Here is a 21,610-nt window from a genome sequence, read left to right as displayed (position 1 = left end):
GGGATAAGATTCAGATTTCAAATCAGCCTGAAAAAGAAGTTATTGACCTAGAAAAATTGAAGACTTAGATTTTTTTTTTTTTTTTGAAGTATGACTTAATTTGGATTTTGATTTATTTTTGGTAAAGATCTGAATTTTTTCGAAAGGTTTGAAGGTGATTAGCCATAAACAGTCTTATGTTTGAAATTCTATAAAATGTTAAGAATTATTTAAACCCAAGAGAGTGATTTGAAGATGTTTCATGTATGTTTTTCATAATGATGCATAATGCTATCATAGAATGTGTAATAGATAATGATTTTATATCGATAATGATGCATATAACTTTAAATTTTCAATACTTTAAAGATTTTATTGGCATTGTTTCTTTTTTTTATCTGCAGTTATTATTCTCGAGTATTTTTTTTAACTAACACATTGTATAGCCGTGTGCATTATTTTGTAGAATTACGCATTTGGATAATGAGAATATTTTCTCTGAAGTTAAATATGAATTCTGTATTAGGTCTTTTAAGATAGTAAACAATTTATTATTTTTAGCTATAAAATATGTGTTAATTAATACTTTCTTAAACTGTAACACAAAATACTAAATTTTTATTGCACATTTATTTAATGACTTGTGAGTTAAGCATAAATTGTTCACACTACTATTTTTTATGTGTGATCTGTTTTATGTGTGAAGTGCTACAATCTAGAAGATTCTGTATATTTTACATTTTGCTGCTCTTTCTTAATAAATTAATCACAGCTTTTAGAGAATTCACAATTGCTTGAATTTATCTCTGTTCATTTGTTTGTGCAACATCGCTTTTTAGATTGAAACGGTTTTCATAGGTGTTATAAATAATAACAAACATATCAAAATATGGAGTACCATGGAAACAATAACGTCATCCAAAGTAACAAGTTTTTTCTTTACAAACATTTTTGAAATGCATGTTTTTAAAACATGTTTTTTACTAATTTGTAGATACAGTAGAGAACCGTTTATCTGGTATCCAGATCACGGGAGGAAATTTTGCTAGGTTATCCCGCCATTTTAAACTAGAACGATAATGAAAAAAAGCGGAAATTTGGCTCATCCTTGAAGTTGAGTAGAGGAAAATGTGGGGAAGGGGGGAATTTTTCTCCCTGTTTGCCCAGAGAAATGTCATTTCTTCTGTGACCTTGAAGATCTTTAGATCAAGAGGGGGCAGGGAAGTGAACATTTTATTTTCTCAGAATCGTTCTTCTGATTAGCTGCTGTCAATCAAACTCAGAGGAGTGGTATGCTGATTTCGTTTTCTCTTTGAATTAGGAGGGGGTGGGGGAAAAGCATTGCACATGCATATCAGTGAACAGAAGATGAAAGAGAAAAAAAAAGGAAGAATTTATTTATCTATTTAAGATAGATTAACAAAACAATATTTTTCTTTTGAATACATTCTGATTCTTTAGAAGTGCGGTATCATTTGCAAGTTTTTCTTGATGTGGAATCACATCTGCTTTCATTAAAAATCGTGTTTTTATAAAAAAATAAAATAAAAGGAGAATTGTTTATTAATATAAACATACGATTATTTTATGAAGCAGATTGCAGTTTTCTTTTTCTGATTCCACTACGTTTGAGTTTTTTCATTCTTTTCAGGATAAATTTCGTACTCAATAAATTAATTCTTTTTATTCATAAATTTTATCATTAGGTTATTTTTTAAATTCCTTTGATCTTATTGATCTTGCCTTGTTCCAGGTTTTAATATTTATGTTAGTGCCTTTTTTAACTATCGTTTCGTTTTGATAATTTTCAAGCGTTGTTTTTATTTAGATTAATAAGTTTTCATTTTATTTTTGTCCCCCCCATATTATTAGATATGAAATATATTGCGTTTTTTAATCTTTGATTTTGTTTTTATTAGTTGATTTAGGAATTTTAATTATTTAAAAAAAATAAATATGAGAATTTTGTATTTCTTGCACTTGTTTTTCTTGTCTAAACTTGCAAATTTTTTTATTCTTTGAATTTTTTTTTCTTTTTAAATTTAGGACAGCTTTTTTTTTCTCTTACTTCAAAATGTGTTACACTTTTTCCTTGTCTTTGGGTTCAATAAAACATCGATTAAGGACACTTTTTGGTCAATCCAGAAAACCGGGAAATTCAGATATCCTGAATAGCGATGGTTACGAACATCCTGGATAATTTCGTTCTCTATTGTAGTAGTTATTATTTAGGTTATTGAGACAGATTTTTTATTATTGAAAATCTCTTTTGATTTAGACTGAAAATATGATTTTTTGTATTTAATGCTTAATGTTTAAATGCTTAAACATATATGGTATTTATATATAAAAGTACTTAGTACTATATATAAAAGTATTGAAGATTTGATGCTAAGAGACATTTTTTCTCTTTTGAATTTAGATTTCTTTCAATAAACTAACTCTCATATTTGTGTGTAGATATTATTTCGTAAAGTGTAATTTTTTATCCTTAAACTAATACAAAATAATACAATTCTTTTTTTTTTTTAATAGCTTGGTTCAAGCATCCATTTATGCTATAAAAAATCCATGAATCGGCCAGATATGTAGTGTTATAAACCTGGTAAGTTTTCATTTATAGCTAGTATTTTAGTGCCGCACTAGTAGAATTCACCAAACAGAACTTGCACATGACTGTTTAAAATGAATCAGATCAAATATTTTTTTCTGTGAATAAGATGTTTTTTTTACAGATTGTAAAACTGAAGTGAGGTTTTTCATTCAACATAATTTATGTGTTCCAGTGCATTTTGTTTAAGTATAATTATAATATGAAAAAAAGTTTTTTAATCTACTGTATTAAATAAAGTTTATTTAGCAATATTATTTTAATCAAAACATTTATCCTGATTTTATATGATATTGATGAGAGCTCATAAGTTGCAATTGATTTATGCCTAGAGCAATCAGTTTCATAACTTCTAATTTTATTCCATTTTTTTCCCATCTACATGACACACCATTTTCAAGCATGTACCATTTTGCACCATTTTTTAACTGAACAATATGATTCATTGCATTTCCATAAAATTGTGTCAACTTTCTGCCTGGTGAACTGTCTCGCATTCACAAAATAATACATTGCAAGTTTTATCACACATTTTAGTGAAAATCTATCTCAAGGAAGAGAGATTCATCAAATGTGACTTGATATCCTGAAGGGTCATCATCAGGATATCAAATGTATCACTATGTGAATCATCAAGATATCAAATTCTTTGATTATTTGTTTAACTTAAAAATTTTTTTTTTCGTATTGTTCTCCTATCTCTAAAAACTAGAAACGGGATTTTTGAGTTTTCCACAAATATGCAGAATTCCACTTTTTCTCTGACTTAGTAAATGAAAAGTTTTTTTTTTTTAAAGGAAAAGTTTTTTTTAAAGAAGTATTAATTTAACGGGGGAAGAAAGCTTTATTTCAAACCTAAAGCTTTCGGTGTTTTTCTGGAGAGCATATTTGTAAAAAAAGCACATTTTATGTCATCTTTAATTAATCAATCAACCTCGTAAGTGTCCCAGTTATTATTATCATTCGAAAAATTGGGAATATATATATATATATATATATATTTAAAGGAAAGTTTTTTTCTGAATTCAATTAAAACTTTTTTCACTCCAAAAATACTTGGACTAACATAATCTTACCAGTTAATAAGTTATAAATCTCAATATTTATAGTAAAATTTTTAAAAAGAAAACTTAAGAGATAGTTATAAGTTCTATTCCCAATTTTAGTATTTATATATTTCGTCCACAAATAAAGCAAAGCCTCCAAATATATTAAATTTGTTAAGTGTAATCTCTTTTGATATTTTAAATTTTAAACAAATATATATTTATTCTAAATGTATGTAAAAAAAACAACTTATCTTTGTAAAAGAAAAGTTTTTTTTAAAAAGAAAGAAGTATTTAAAGTGGAAAAAAAGAAGTGCCTCACCTTTATTTCAAACCAAAAGCTTTATTTTTTTTTTCACTGGAGAACATATTCGTAAAGAAAGCACATTTGATTAAAAAATCATCTTCGTAAGTGTCCCAGTTTTTTCCTTTAAAAAAAAAAAATCTTTTTTTTAATGAAAAAAAAAGTTTTTCCTGAATTTAATTAGAGCCTTTTTCCACTCCAGAAATACTCGGACTATCTCTTAGTACATTTATCCACTGATATTCCTACATTTATTGATTTTTCAAAAGCAATCAATTAAAATAATAAAAAGAGAAAAAGTTAATAAGTAAAAGATCCTTTTGCAATAACCCTGGCATTACAGTCCATGTTGGACCATGGTCTCACTAACAATTTTCCTCCAAAGTTGCCTGTCTTTAGCTCTTTGTTTCCAGTTTTGGACTTTTAGAGTCTTAAGGTCTTTTTCTACCTCGTAACCATCTCTTGGCCGCTTTTCCTCTGGCACTGCCCCTTGAATATTTTCTTAATGCCTCTGTTTTCCTCCATTCTTTCAAGGTGTCCTAGCCATTGACTTCTCTTTGCTTTTACGTAATTTATTATACCTTTTTCTTTAAATGGTCTTGCAATTTCAAAATAGTATCGCCTTCTCCACAGATCACCCTCTTTGACCGGTTCAAAAATAGTTCTAAGAATTTTTCTTTCCCAGGTAATCAACATTTTTTCTTGTTTCTGGGTTGGAGTTCATGTCTCTGATCCATAGATAAAGGTTGGTCTGATTATAGTTTTATAAACCTGAAGCCTCGTTATTACTTTTGATGTTAGCAATCTCTTAAGTGCAAAATGACTGCTATTTTTAGCATTTAGTTTTTGCTTAATCTCTGGTATAATATCATTGCTTTTAGTGACAACTGAACCCAAGTACTTAAATTCCCTAACTCAATAAATTTCACTTAGAATATTATTTGACATGTCTTCAATTTAATATCGTAAAAACAATTATAATTTTAATTGCATACTTTATTAGTTATTTATTTGTATCTTCTAGGCTTACTAAATATTTAGCTTTTTATCTGCACATTTTTAATTTTGTTCTTTTTAGGGGTGCTTCTTTTATTCAGTTGCTGAAAAATGTCGGACCTGACAAATGCTTTAAAGTCCTACTGTTTGCCCTGACTGAACAAAAGATACTTTTCTATTCACGGGGCCTGATGTTTTAACTAGTGTAGCCGAAGCTGTAGTAATGGTAACTGTTTTTCTATGTAGATTTATAAGACTCCTTTTAAGCATAGTTAAGATCAGAGGATATATTCTCTTTTCACGCTTGCTATTAAAATGTGTATTACCTAAAATTAGACCAAATTAATTGTTTTGTTCTTCTAAAAATCATCGTGTACCCCCGGAACTGCTTTCGCAGTTCCGGGGGTTGGCGAGTGCCAGTGAGCAGGGTCCGAAGCCTCCTAGTAATGATAAATTAAAAAATGGATCTTTTTTAAAGTTAACTCTTAACATCTGCTGACAATTTTTAACTATTTGGAGAAAGTTTATCACCGTTAAAAATTAAAATTATTTTATTTTAATTTTTAACGATTCACCGTTAAAAATTAAATTAAGATTATTTTTTAAATATTATTTTCAAGATTATATTTGAATATAATTTATTTTGTTTCTTTTAATCATGTTTAAAAATATTGAAAACAAAACAAATGAAAAAAACATTTTCTCTTAAGTGATACATTAAACAACAATTAACAAGTTCAAAGTTTTATTTTCTGGTTTTAAAAAAATAAGCTAAAACTTTTTATATATGCTTTTTTGTAATTTTTATATTAATTTGTTTTTTAAAATTATAAAGTTAAAATTTATCTAAAAATGCAGTCTTTTTCCTAAGGTTAAATATTTGAAAAATGGGACAAGTAACTGATACTCTTTATAATTATATATAATTTTAATTTCACTTTCTATTAATCGTATTATAAAAACATGGAAGATCATTAAATATGTATTCCAGTTTAATTTTATTAAAGGTACAAGTCATATGACATTTTAGTCTTGACTCATTATAAATTTGTAATAAGTAATATATATCAGGGTGTGTAGCCAAATTATACAACAAAAAATTTAGCACCTTTTAAGCACTTTTCAAGCACTAAAAAAAATATTTTTAAGCACTTTGAAAAATATCATAAGTAGGCAGGGTTGGAATGTTTTTGACGATTGATGGTTTTATTGTTTTAATCGTCATAATCATGAAATTTTGAATCATGCGAAACGAATGGCGTTTTCATACGTTATGCACTGACAATGCGCAGAAATAGATTGGGGTTAAATTAATTGTGAAAACGTTGAATAGAACAATGTGAACTGTGTCTTTATGCATAATTCGAAGCGAAAATCAACATAGTAAAGGAAAAATCTCAGTTTTAAAAAGGGAAAATTAAGCACTTTTTAAAAACACTAAATGAAAAAAGCACCTTTAAGGGCTTTTAAAAAACGAAAATCGAAAATCCCCGGGTTTTTTCAAATAAAACCCAATTTTCCCTGGGTTTTTTCAATAAAACCTGGGCGGGTTGGGTTTTTTCAAAAATCCCCGGATTTTTTCAAACCTAGGTTTAACTGGAGAAATAAAATCACTCAGCTTAGTGAGAAATAAGATTGTGATACGTGTGTTTTTCCTACTGATTTAAATGAATGTTTTAGCAAAATGCTGAAACCCAAGTTAAACATTTCTAGATAGTAATCATGTGCCAGAATCACTGCGATAATGTCGAAGAATGTTAGAGAGTTTTTTCCAAAAATATTTTTCCTTTGGGAAGTAAAAAATTTTAAATTTCTTTTCTGCAGAAATTTTCCAAAGATTTTTTTTTCATCCAGAATTATATTCAAACAATGTTTTTCTATGAAATAGGAGGAGGTAAAGGAAATGCTCGCTATTTTCTCTTTTTCATTTGAGAATAATGAAGTTAAAAAATTTTATTTTTCTTTTCTCCAGAAGTTTTCAAAGGATTCTTTTTTTTTCTCCATCCAGAATTATATTAAACGATGTCTCTCTCGCTCATAGGAGGGAAAAGAAACGCTCGCGATTTTTCTCTTCTCATTTGAGAATAATGAAGTTAAAAAAATTTTGTTTTTCTTTTCTGTAGAATTTTTTTTCCATCCAAAATTATATTCAAAGATTGTCTTTCTCGTGTATAGGAGGGAAAAGAAATGCTCGTTATTTTTCCTTTTTCATATGTTTATAATGAAGTAAAAACTGGAGTAGGTGTCGTTTTGAGTCCTGACGCAGACAACGACGAGGTAGAAGAAAGCGACGAGGAAGATGGAGCCCACCCACCCTTTTTTTTCCCATTTTACCTTTTTTGTTCATTTTATATTAAGCCTGTATATATTTTTATTTCATTATTTTTTTTCTCTTATTAAACTTATGTGTATTGTTTTATCGTTTTTCCTTCTTTTTAAAATTATTTCTAAATAATAATTTTTTTTAGTCGTAATTTATTTGACAATGAAAAGAAAAAACGGTGTTTTTTAGCGATTCAGAAAAATCAGTTATCCGGAATTGCGATGGTCCCGATTGTTCTGGATAATCAGTTCTCTACTGTATCATGCTGCTATCCAATGTCTGGGAGATTGATCTGATCATCCAGATACATGCTGCTTGTCAGATAACTATATATGCTATTTAATAACAGACCAAAACTAGAAACATAAAACAAACTCGAAAGATTATAACTTTGATTTCTGGCCCAGGGAGACCAATATTATTTAATGGTGGTCCCAGATTAATGTTAATGTTGCTTTGGCCCCTGATAACACTTCCCCACATCCAAGTTCGTTCGCGTAATTAAGGTTCAACCCTGAGTTCTTCCTAGGAATTAAAAAAAGCGCTCAAAAAAAGGCACTCGTTTAACATCGTTAAAAGTTACCCTCTTATACTATTTTTTTATACTATTATAATCTTATTATAATAGTATATAAATTATACTATTATAAATTATATATCTTATACTATTTTTCAATGTGAAAGATTTTTATATAATATAAACTGAAAACTATAAGAAAAGTAATTTTTAAAGCTGCATTTTTTTTTTTTTATAAGATTGAAACCATTAAAAAGTTTATTGATCTCCCCCGAAAAATAGAGGTACTTATAAAAATTAATCGAGTTGAGAATAATCCTAACAAACTAAATATATGTAATAGTAATCAGAATTAAACCTGTAAACACAAATAATTTTATAATTTTACCAGTGTGTGATTATTGTTTTAACAGTAAACTAATTTTTTCAAAAGTGGAGTATGAATAAAAAGGTAGTGTTATTAAGGGATGGGTGGCTTATTTTTACAAAGAGGGTGCCGTCGCATTTATAGAGATCAAAAGGCAAGCAGGGCGGACCGCCCTCCTAAAAACGTTTAGGGAGACTGCTGGTTTTACTAACAATATTTACTAATTATCTCGTGTCCTTGTTTCTGTATATTTTACATAATTTGAGTTCAATTGATGATATAATTAATAAAAGTGATTTTATCTTTAAACGTTTTTTGTTTCAGGCTTGAATTATGTTTTATGCACATTTTGTAATAGCTAAGAAGGATCCCCTGGCTCGTATCTGGTTGGCTGCTCATTGGGATAAAAAAGCTGATTAATTTGAATGAAGCTGATGTATTTGAGACAAATATTGAAAGCTGTGTTGAGCAATGTCTTCAGCCGAAGGTTGTTTTTCAATTATTTTTTATTGCATTGCATTTCAGTTTATATATTGATTGTAAATTGCTGGTGCAGGGCCCGCACTAAGCATTCTTCACAGTTGCCTCAAATTCCGAGAAAAAAATTGTGGAAAATACATGTAAAAAATAGTTTGCCAAGCATTTGGCCTACCGAAGGTTTGACAAATGGGTCGCATATTCCTATCGTAACATCCCTATTTTTACAGCACCTGGAGATATTATTTATCGACCTATATTATTTAAAACACTAATGCCTACTGTAGGGATGTACAGTGCACCGAAAAGGTGGACCAATCTGAATAACTTTTGATCTAATGATCTGATCTTATCTTCATGTCCTTGGATTCAATCTTAATGGTTCAAGGAGGTGACCTCAACTATGATAATTAATAAGTGCAAACAATTTTTTAAATTATAAAATCAGACACAAAAACATACTTTCCCTGAATTAATATAATTTTTTTTCAACGGATTCGGATTTCTGACCCCCCCCCCCCCCCGAAGTAAATGGGGTAGTCGCAATCTGGAAAATAGGGTCCCCATTGTCTGGTGGGGGAGAGCAATAAAAAATTTGGACCCCTAAATAGTAATTTTATTTTTTGTGTATTTTGCCATATCTTGAGAAATTTTTAAGTGAATTAAAAAGCTTTTGCACACAGTTATGAAATTTGTTTATCCAAAGCAATAAATATTGGAATAAATGTTACACGCAAAATATAACTTTTAGTAAATATTTATTGCTTTTTATTATTCTATAAAATAATAGTTCAAAAATTTTGAATTGTAAGTTGTACAATTTTTTACACCATTATAAAATATGTAAATTTACATTGTAATATACAAAATGGAGCAGAATTGGTCAAATAGTTCCTGAGAAATCTGTAAAATTTTATTTTTCAGTAACTATTTAACCGTTTTCACTCCAAATTTGTATTTTGCCATGTGAATTTACATACTTGAAAATTGTGTGAAAAATTTTATACTTTGCATTTCAATTTTTTTTTGACTATTATTTTATAAAATAATAAATCTTTACTGAAAATTATTTTATGCATGAAATTATCTTTGGATAAATGAATTTTATAATTGTGTGCAAAAATTCTTCAATTTCCTTAAAAATTTTCGAGATATGATGAAACAAGCAAAAAGTAAAATAAACATTAAGGGGATTTGATTTTGGCAGAAAAAAAGTTATGAGAATACTGCATTTCTTAGCCAAAACCTGGTAAAATCTTGCTACAAATCTAGATAATAACCAACCTTGAAGTTCACTATTAGCAATAAATAGCTTGAGATTCTAAGTAGATAATTCTAACATCCATTAAAAAAATTTTAAAAAGAATATTCCATCACATCACTGTTGTATTTTCTCAAATGATTTATTCAATTGACTGATTTATTCAAATTGAAACATACATATGTTCAGAATAAGCTGTCTTTGATATTATTTTGTTATATTTTTAAATTATATCAGTTTAAAATTATCATATTAGATTATCATATTAATATAAAACTGCTAGTACTGTGATGTTATTGGCGCTCTAACTAAACATTAAATAAATATGTTAAGTGGTTTATAAAACGAAATGAAGATGAAGCTGTTGTTAATCAATCGTTATTAATAAAGTGACTCCAAAATCTGGCTGCTAAAGAAACAAACAAAAAAAGACAGTTAAACTAGAAAGAAAAATGCATAACTGATTTTTTTGTTTTGTTATACAGTTATATATGTTAGAACAATAAACAATTTTTTAGACAACGTTAGAACAAATATATTTTCTTTTTGAAGTTTCATTAATGTCACTATTTTAATAATTTTCCTCATAGTTTAATGTTTATAAATTTAAAAAATTGTCTTCAGAAAGTCCTCTGATTATCTGACTATTTTGATTTTCCAACCAACCGCTGGTTCTGAGGGTGTCAGGTTATGAGGATTCCATTTTAATTTATCTTTTATGAATGTTCACTATTCACATTATTCTCAGATGATGGAACCTGCACATTGATCAATTGTTTATGTTTACTATAGTCTATGTAACTTGAACAAGAAAAAACGCAAAATACGTTTTAATGTCACCAGTAAAGATAATGAATGACATTTTTAACTTCTAGGATGAAGGAAAAATCGTGGAAGTAGATGAAACTGAGATAGAAAATTTATGTTATTTGAAAGAACTTGAAGAAGAGGATTTAATACCAAATGGTAAGTTTTATGGCTTAAACAGTTATATCTTGGAATGTTTCATAGTCTAGTGCATCGGTTCCCAAAAAGTGTTATGCGGAATTCAGACTTTGAACATTTGTAAAACTTTTGAAACCCGTTATTTTATTTATGTCCAAGCAAAATAATTAATTATATATTTCATATTTTGTACATTTTTATGAAATTCTTTTGGCAAGATGTCAATGAAAAATATGATGATATTTTAAAAATATTTTTTTTCTAACAACAATGTATTGAAAATATTATGAAAAAAATATTTTACTAGTGTTTCCGGTCAAACCTTTTTCAATTTAAAAAAAATAACAAAATCCTTTAATTACCATTCTCAACATATGTGTTAGTTCATACAATGTTCATAATTCATTTTCAGTTTATCAAAAATCATATTTCAGTTTTTTTTTTCATTTTTAGCTAGACTTCATGCTGCTCCAGAACTGAAAATTCTATTGCCTAACATGAAATATAATTCTAAAACTATTACTGATAAGACTGAAATAATTAGTACAGGGCTCCCATGGTCGTAAAAACTGCTTAACTTGTTAGGAAAATAAGGGCCCTTAAAAGTACTTAATTTTGGTTCAAGGTCTTTATAAGTCCTTAATTTTTTAGTATCCCTATTGTTGATAGGAACAATTTTTCAGTTCAATTCTTTAAAATAAAATTTCGTTCTTTTATCACTTAGAATTAGACCATGCATCGAGGGTGAGGCATTCTAGAGAGACAAAAATTAATGTGTGTGGGAGGCTCCAGGCAAGGGGAAGAAAGCAGATCCTTTCATTAATATATTCTGCCCTTTGCCTAGAATGATACTCTATGTGGAGAGTGACACATTCTAAAAGAAAAGAACAGTGTGGACAAGGGGGATACTGCACATGGAAGAGATTGTGCTTTTTTTAGGAGGCTTTAAGGTACCTAAGTAGAAGACTCACACTAACCATCAAAATTGACAGAATTCAAGAAATTCAGTTCTACGGGTAACGGATCTTATAGGAATTAAGTAAAACGCTAAGAAAAAAAGTATCAGAAAAAGTTTTGAACTAGAATCGGTAGCGAAAACTATTTCCTGAAATTTTGATGAATTAAATAAATTTGTATAATATTTCAGTGTGTAATAAGTAACTGTAAATTTACGGAAAGCATTAATTTTTTTTTAAATGTTATGGTGGTTAATGCAGCAAAACTATTTCAGAAATTTCTTGATTGTAAGAAACTTAAATCTTTAAGAGACTTAGATTGTGCCATTTTACACTCGAGAGTAACCCAATTATGATGAGTTTCACTACTTCCAGGATTCAATAAAAATGTCTAAAAAGGGGTTTCTTGAAAAATCTATGCTCTCAAGTTCAGTATTCTAATTCAATCCAGTATTTTGAATAAAAGTGAAATGTTCCAATTCTCAATTTATTTATTTGAAGAATTACCAAACCAACTTTAAGTTTTCTACATTTTTGTACTGTAGTATAAATTAATTTTATATGCAGTCCAATAGTGATCAACTGCTATCAGTATTCAATATTTTATATATTTTTGAAAATTATTTTTATAAACAAGGAAGATAAGCTGAAAGAATTGTATAATTATAAATAAGTAAGACAAATCTGAAAAGAGAGATTTAAGTTAGAGAGTTTGATATTAAATAATAATAATAAAAAAAAAATGTTAAATGAATTCATATTCGTTAAAACAATTTTTAAATATGTTTCAACATACATGAATTCATTTAACATTTTTTATTTTTCTAGAAAAAATCTACTAGTTTTTTTCCTTTTTAATTAAATGCTACTTTCATTTTTTGGTGTATTTAATGTACAATAACAGCTGTTTTATTGCTAAAGTAATTGTAAAAAAAATTTCCTTTTGCTGCAACTTAAAGTACGTTTAAAATTAAACTGTAAAAATTACAAGTAAACTGGGGTTCTATTGGGGAAAAATATGTCAAAGGGTTTCCTCCAACCGGAAATATTTGGAACCACTGCTGTAATGTATAATGCATAGCTGCCAACTCTACTGGATTTTCCTGTAAACTACTGGATTAGGCTAGTTTCTCCTGGTCTACTGGTTTAATTAAAATTCTCCTGGTCTTTGTACATTTTAGAAAATTCCCTAAAATTGAGTAAATTTCCTAAAAAAAAAATCCTTATTTAAATAAAATTTTTGTACATATTATAGCTTGCTTGAATATTTAAATAAATATTTAAAATGCATAATGATGCAAACTTCATTTATAAAGATTAGTTCAAAACTTTTTTTTTTCTTCAAAAATGTTCATTTTATTTTTATTTAGAACTCTCTTTTTAAATTAATTAAAAAAAATTTATTTACTATCCTTGATGAATTAAATGCCTAATAATATTCAAAATTATGAGTAAACATAGTACATAAGATTTCAAGTATGTTTAATGTCAATCATAACTGGAAAATATTACAGTTTTACTTTTTTGATGACTATAAAAGTCCCTAAAATTCCGTGTGTGTAAAAAATTTAATACATTATGCAACAATTATCGTGAAATTTATATTTCGTAAAATATACTGGATTTTTTCCTATCCGTGTTGGCAGCTATAATAATGTCTCTTCCAATTTGTAACAAGTCAGACAAATGTTAGTTGCAAAATTAAAAAATTCAATCTGAATCAATGAGCTTTGAAGAGGAGATGACTAGCAAGGTATGCTTGTTGCATATGATTTTAAATTAATGTAGATTCTGTGATAATCACATGAAACTTTTTCAAATTATTCTTTTTATGTTATAGGTATCATCAGATAAAGATGAAAGAAAAAAGAAACCAAATACGAGGAGAAGAGGAAGGAAACGAAAGCAAATTGATGATATTCCAAAAATAAAGTTGATCGCAGAACTAGTATTTATGTTATTTAATGTTTTCTTTTAGACAATCACTCATTTATTGTTTTATCACTCATTTATTGTATTATTACTCATTTATTGTATTATTACTCATTTATTGTATTATCTCCGCTCTTCAAAATTAGGCAACCCTTAATGTGCGCCAGATGCAAACAGTGAATTCTTTTCACTTTATCATTTGCTATTGTACCTTTCATTACTCTAGCTAATTAAATATATTTTAAATTTAAAAGCTGCTGTTTTCCCAGCAAAATGTCTTAAAAAGGACAAACTGTTCAATCAAAAGAGAGAAATATCATCAAATGTATGAAATATTTAATGTTAAAAAAGTGCATGTAAAGATTGCGAAATAAATATTTTTTCATGTGATCGCCAAATAACAACCGTGTTCAGGATTGTCCCCATCCTTCTACCAAAAATAGCGAAATAGTATTGTCAGATACCACATGATGGAGGCGGAGCTCAGTGCCAACTCCTGGTGAACAAACTATACATCTTATGATGACAAATAATCTAGTTTCTAATGTTGTTTATTGTTTTATTATGACTACTAGCCATTTTTAAATGATAAAGAAAATATTATAGACTTAGCAAGTACAAATTAAAATGAATTGAAATTTACTAGTACAAATTAAATTTTGTTATTTTGTAAGTTTGATACTAAGTTGCAAATAAATAAAAAAAATTAATGAAAAATAATTAAATAAACAAATTAAAGCAACAGACGATAATTTTAATTCTGAAATCCAAAAAACTTCCATGACTTTTGTGGGGTAAAATTTTTGTTACTTTTTGATTATTGATTTCTTAAAAATAAACCTTTGCTTTGTTTTTATAATATTCTATACAGTTTTGCAAAGTATAGATTATACATCTTATTATTAAATACCTTATCTCAAATATTCCTTTTAATTAATGAATTAAAGGGAATATTTCAGAATTAAAAGGAGTATTTCAGAATTTATAAGTGAATGAACACTTTTAGGAGCCACTGTAAAGATAAAAATTTATTGATATATAATCATCTGGAATGGTTTTCTTTTTCTTAATGAAAATATATTAAACAGTACTTATCCAAGGTTTTATTGGTCATTCTGTTTTTACCATTTTGTAGGTAAACTTTGAGCAAAAACTTTTCAACGTAGCACCTTTAAAAAAAATTCATTCAATAAAAACAGCATATTTTACAAACTAAACATATTATTTTCTCCACATGTTTAAATTTTTTAAAAATTAATGTTGTACCAAAACATTAAAAAGAAAAAACAAAACCTTGGCAAATTGTTAAAATAAATTTAGTCTACTTATTTTTTCAGGATTATATGTTAAAATAATAACATTTTAAATAAAATACTCATAATATTGACACTTTTCTTGTACTCAACTTACACTTTATGAGAAGAAAAAAATACACTGACCTGGTAATTTCAAGATTTTTACCTGGTTAGGGCTGACCCTGAACTTTAAAGCATGCATATTTTTTTTAAATCTGGAACCATTTTCTTTAAAACTTTAAATGTATTTCCAAACTCACAATTTTCTCTTCAAAGAATTATTCAAACAATATTTTGTTTGACAAGAAAATTTTCATACTATTAGTATTATTTTTCTGCCTGTTTTAGTTCATAACTTGTAATAGCATCTTTTCAGGTGTTACTAACATTTTTTTTTTATTGAGGCTATAAAGTAGAAATAATTATTGACGAAAAGTAAATTCCTCAAAGCCCAGGCTAATATTTGGTTTGGTTTCTTTGCTGAAAAAGGAATAAAAGGCAGATGCTGTATTTTGTCTTTCCTTATACTCCTTTGAAACTCCTTGGAAATAAAAAAAAGTCTCCACAAAGTACTTGGAACTACTTAGATTTCCAAATTAGTCCTTAGAAACTCCTTAGATTATTGCATTGAATGGATGAACTTACTAAGTTCGCGGTTGAATTTGCTGTCCAAGCAAGGAAACAAAATTATATGACTTAGCTGTCAAAATCCAATAGTTTAAGAAAAACTTTAAAAGAAATAAAAATACTGAATTGCAAGAGTTAGAAGAAAAAAAATAACAGCAAGTAATTTTAATTTTACATGATACAAGCAAACTTAATTAATGATTTATTGTGATTTTTTTTTTGTAGAAAATACCTTAGATTTTCTTATGTATTCAAATTTAAATCTTTAACATCTCTACTATGTATATTAACAAGATTTATTGAAATATTTGAAACTAGAAAATGTATTTACGTGTGAAAGTGATAACTTTATTTATTTTTCTTGATGAAGTTTGACAAAGTCAAAATTTATTTCAAAAAGGCTGGAGAAAAATATCTTATGCAAAATATAAATTTTTGCAAGTTCTTTATACTAACTGCTTTTTAACTTTGTGTAAAACATAACTAGACATTTTTTTTTTAAAGTTTTTAAATTTTTGATAAGTTCTTAAAATTTTGGATTCCTTGGATTTCTTCTTCTGATCTCTATATGAACCCTGAAGTTACAAGTTATAATTAAAAATGCTAATATAAAACATGTCAGCGAACATTTATAAGGGCATTATGATGTTTTTTAATGTTATTTTCAAAGGTTTCTTTTTAAAAGGCATTTTTTAAGAATTTTTAGGCTATCAATATCCTAACCCCACTTGTTGCTATATATTTTTTCTAATAAGTTGAATGTATTTTAATTTCTTGTAATTCTGTTTAGGCTCATGATTCTCCTGCTCAATGTATGGTTTTGGAATCGCAATGATCTTTGGATGGTAACTGGTGATCATGTAGGATAAGTAAAATATTGGCAAAGCAATATGAACAATGTAAAAATATTCCAAGCACATAAAGAACCCTTACGAGGAATCAGGTTCTGCAATTTTTAAATATTTATTTTAATATAACTTTTTGAATTCATTACTGTATATTGCAAGGACAATTTTTACATATTTGCTACTGATTAAAATTCTAGAACACTTTTTATTCCAACTAACTAGATAATTTACTAAATACACAAGTGGGCGACCTTTGTGCTAAAATACAAACTAAGTTAGACAATGTTAAAGAGCGCAAAAATATTATTAAAGGCAGACAGCTGTTTCGGATGCTCAAAGGGCAACATTCATCAGTGCATCAGCAATACTGATGCACTGATGAAGGTTGCCCTTTGAGCATCCGAAACAGCTGTCTGCCTTTAATAATATTTTTGTGCTCTTTAACGTTGTCTAACTTAGTTTGTAGATAATTTACTGTTACTGAACAAAAATGTCGAGTTCAAAACCTTTTTTTTAATTGGACGATTCAGTTATAGATTACAAACATCGAACAATTCATTACAGGGTTAGGGTTTTGGACAGGACAAGTGGGTTTTACTGTCTTAAACTGGATAAAACTGTCTTAAAGTGTCCAAAACCTTAAACTTAGGTAAAAGGTAAAAATTCTATATGTGTAACCATTGTACACATAATAATTACCTGTATCAATAAATATTTGATATTTTTTATATAATTTACTTTAACTTATTAAAGGAAAATAATATAATATAACAGGAAAAGGTTTATAATTTTTGAAGCTCCACGATTCATTGGACAACAAAAGTGAATACCTAATCCTTTAAATATAAATATGCTTTTAATACTGATAAATAATGTTTTTGCATAAGGATAAATAATGCAATATTAAAAATTATAATTTTATAATTATAATTTTTTTTTAAAAAATGCTAAATTTGTTTAAAAATTAACCTTTTATTTTTCAAAATATTTTTTTAAAAAAATATTATAATTTCTGTATCACAGGATGATAAAAAAGACATTTTTTTTAAAAAAATAATAAATTGTTTTTAAACATAAATATATTAGCTTACATTGGAAATACAAAATAACTGAAAAATGTATTAACACTTTTGAAGGGCATAACATCAGTTTCAGTTACTGACACTGGTGATGTATCACCACTATGCTAAAAGAATTGAACATGAATGAAATAAAAGTATTCTTGAATAGTACTATAGATATATAAACCTGTTTATGACTAACCAAGTGCTTAGTCCCTAATAGCTTAACCTGTATGGGAAGATCAAAGTTCAGTTATGTACTATTGAATGAGACGACCGATTAATCTTCTTTTGTTTAATGTTTAAATTGAAGAGTCAAACAATATTAATAAGACATTACACTTTTAAAAACAAATATTCTCTAGTAGATTTAATTATCGATATGTTATTAGTTCTATGTTTATTTTACCTTTTAAATATTGTTCCGATAAAATTGTGACATAATTTGAGTAAAAGGGTTTTGGACAAAGGGGTTTTAGACAGGACGGTTTTAACCGTAGATTAATCCATTCTGTCCTAAACCTTGCCAACCCTGATTCATTAGCATCCTTTTTTTATACATAGGTAGTTTTGTATTTTCAAGAATCGTAAGAATAAGCAAAGCACCAATATCCCTTAGTCATTGTATTTGAACACTTTCATTTATTATTTATTATCTGAAGAAGTAACCAACACTGTATATTACTTATAGCATTTGAAAAGTTAATTCTGAGTACAATGTTATTTATTAATCTTGTTTCTTTTCTATTTTTGAAATTAAAAAAGCTTAAATATGTACACTTTTTATTATAAATTATATATGTTTGTGTGACTCGAGAAATGAATTTTAAAATATATGTGAATTCACTCCTATATTTTAAAATTTTTATTCTCTTTACCTGAAATTATTCCTGAATAATTTTTTTTGTAGCACTGATTCCAGCTAATTGGTTATTATTGGTAATTTTTCAGACATTAAAATTAACTAATATATCTTTCTATATTTGTACCATCTGTGAATATTTAGTGAAAAGTTTTTAATATTAAATTTTTGCATTAGGTAATTGTGGGATTAATAGTTATCTGTATTAATTATTTATCGATGAATTTTCTGCTAACAGTTTCAAAATTAAGACTTTTGCGTGGTTCAGTTTTATATATTTTTTAATTGGTATGCAATATTTAAAGTATATATTCTATCTGCATTTTTTTCAAGTTTAAAGAACCATTTGCTTACAATGTTTATAAATAATACACTAATTATTTATTTTATGTGTTTTAGTTTTTGTCCTGTTGATACCAAATTCATCACTTGCTCTGATGATGGCGCTATAAGGATTTGGGATTTTTTAATATGTGTTAAAGAAAAAATTCTGAGAAGTATTATGTCAATTTCATTTTTTTTCTGTTTACTGTATGTTTTTTTTTATTTAAAAGCCTTAGAATGTTTCATCCTTCAAGAATAGAGGTTCACTTTTTCTCTCCAAAACAATTTATAAATGTTTATTTTAATATGAAATTAATAAAAATGGCTTTTATCTGGGTAAGGATTGTCTAAAGTAGTTTCGAATTTAAACTTCATTCATCCAAAATTACAATTAATTACATGCCAACACAAATAGGAAAAACCTAATTTTTTACTATGAACTAAATGAAGGAATACATATTTTAAAAATACTCCAATTTTAAGGTACTTTATAATAGAATACTCCAATTTTAGGGTATGTTATAAAAGTTGTGCAGAATTTTCATTCTCTTTTCTTTCATATTTTTCAGTGGAAACGAATATTTTCATAGTTCGAATTTGTTTTTGCCAAGAAAATTAAATTAAAGTTAACAAAGTGTGGAACTGTTGTGGTTAGAACACCTGTTGAAGTTCACCTGTAAAGATAAATTTTTCACACCATAAAACGTCAGAAACTACTAATTTTTATTTTGTGAAACAAAAATATTTTCCAATTATTTTAATTATCTAGGTAAAACCAGTTTCCTCATCATATGATAATAAATATACCGTTTTGTCTCAAAAATCGTTTTTCAAACTTTTTAAAAACATGAGGAAACATTTATCAAATTCATGATTTAAAATCAACAATTATTTGAATGAAAAATATATTTTTAGTTACTGATCTTTATGTTGTTATTAATGCTGTAAAATTTATAGCTTAGAATAAACAAAAATATATAAATACTTTGCTATTTCTAAATATGAAAATAACAAGAAATCTTGACACAAAAATCTACTTAAATTCAAAATTCTATTGACAAGCGACCAGATTTGATGTATTATCAACAAATTGTGAATTTTCGAATAGGCATGAGAAAAATTGCCCTCCTGTTCTGTAGCTTCCAACACTTTCTCTCTAATTCAAAGAAAAGGTTATGTAATAAATAAGATTGATTGATTTTTGTAGTTACTACAACTATCTTATTACAAATGTAATTAATTTGCATTGCAACTATTTTTTTTTAATGTAGTGATTACAAACCACTTTCGTAATAAAATCCTTTTTTATTTCCTTTTAGTGGATGGATTTTGTTGGAAGATCCAATTTACACTTGTATTCGAAATTTTAAAGAATATTCGGATAGGAAGAAACAAATTAGTTAAAATAGTGTAGAATAATAACTAGCTTATTGAAACATGGGAATTTTTAAAAAAAATATTTAATTCTTGGTTAGAGGTAATTTGACATTTTTTTAAACAATCTAAAACAATATTATCACTCTAAATTAGAAAACAATCCAAACCATTCTGACAAATTTCTATTTCAATATTCAACTTTGATGCCTTATTCTGCCTTTCTTAAAATTAATTTTTTATTTCAATTTCTTTTGCCTTATTCTAGAAAATTACCAAATATTTGGATTCAAATTTTTTGATTTTCTATATAAGTACTTTTATATCAAGGGTTGTAGAGCGAAATATATTCTACTGAGGGTATTATGTAAGACTTGTATTAATCATATTCGAAAAGTTAGCAACATTTGAACTGCTAAATGAGGGATGCTCAACCTGAGATCCGTGGGTCACATGTGGCTCCTGAAGTCTCGTGACCCACGCAGCACCTAAGCAAAAGAAAACTAATATAATTTTTTGAAGGAAAATATTATGTCTTTTAATTATGCCTTTGAGGTTTTGATGATCTAATTTAATGTAGTTTTTTGATGGCTTATTTTTTTCTTTTTGGTAAATGCTTTAAATTTCCCAAGTCTTAAAAGTTTTAATATTTTTATTTATGACATAATTACGATGCTTCAATTTATTTTTCTATCGTTTTTTTTTCTTTGCACACTTTTTGGCTCTGAAAATCCTGATATTTTCGATATATATTAATAAGACGTTCGAAAACTTAATTTTTTTTTTTCCTTTATCATTCTTTCATCAATTATTGCTCCGCTTTTACTCTATCAGTTTCATCACAAATCTAAGTAATTTTTTTGGATTGTTGTCAGTTGGTTGTTCTAGTTTAGAACTTGAAAGTATTGACATGTTAGGTTATTTTAAAATCTACTTTTGTTTTTCAATTTTCATCATGGTTGATTTATTAAAACAAATTATTTTTACATAGCTGCCAACTCTACTGAATTTTCCAGTAGACTACTAGTTTTTGTCATTTTCTCCGGGTCTACTGGTTTAATTAAAATTCTCCTGGTTTTTCATCAATTTTGAAAATTCCCTAAAAGTAAGTTTCCTAAAAAAATTCGTATTGAAATAGAATTTTTGCACAGATTATTGCTTGCTTGAATATTTAAATATGCGTTACTAATACATAAGCGAGTCTCATTTATAAAAAACAGTCTGAAAAATGTTTTTGTTCTAAAATTTTGAGTCTTTGTAGAATTTCCTTTTTAAATTAATTAATAAAATCTTTTAGCTGTCTTTGATGAAATAAATGCTTATTACTTTTCAAAATTATGAGTAAATATAATACATAACATTTCAAGTTAATTTAATCTTAATCATAACTGGAAAACGTTGCAGTTTTTTCAGTTGTGATGAATATAAAATGCAAAAAATATGACGTGCAAAATATTTAGTACATTTTGCAACAATTATCCTGAAATTTGTGGTATTTTGTAAAA

At 27.1% G+C, this 21,610-nt stretch overlaps 1 protein-coding gene across 4 annotated transcripts in view; it reads left to right on the top strand.

Moving 5' to 3' along the window:
* The window catches only part of LOC147816824 (uncharacterized), a 70,600-nt gene that overhangs the window by 42,496 nt on the left and 6,494 nt on the right, over positions 1-21,610 (top strand). For 2 of the 4 annotated variants that reach the window (XM_087151563.1, XM_087151560.1), the window contains 7 exons: positions 2,515-2,584; positions 5,019-5,162; positions 8,468-8,630; positions 10,757-10,847; positions 13,623-13,730; positions 16,427-16,579; positions 18,807-18,904. The gene's annotated coding sequence lies outside the window, so the exon portion shown is untranslated. The remainder of the gene's footprint in view (positions 1-2,514; positions 2,585-5,018; positions 5,163-8,467; positions 8,631-10,756; positions 10,848-13,622; positions 13,731-16,426; positions 16,580-18,806; positions 18,905-21,610) is intronic. The other 2 variants (XM_087151574.1, XM_087151570.1) reach the window with 1 other exon arrangement.

Source organism: Parasteatoda tepidariorum, chromosome 1, assembly GCF_982258835.1.
Source record: "Parasteatoda tepidariorum strain Cologne lab strain chromosome 1, Ptep-v5.0, whole genome shotgun sequence".
NCBI classification, from domain to species: Eukaryota; Metazoa; Arthropoda; class Arachnida; order Araneae; family Theridiidae; genus Parasteatoda; species Parasteatoda tepidariorum.
Note: the sequence above shows the minus strand (reverse complement) of the source record. Positions and strands in the feature narration are given on the sequence as shown.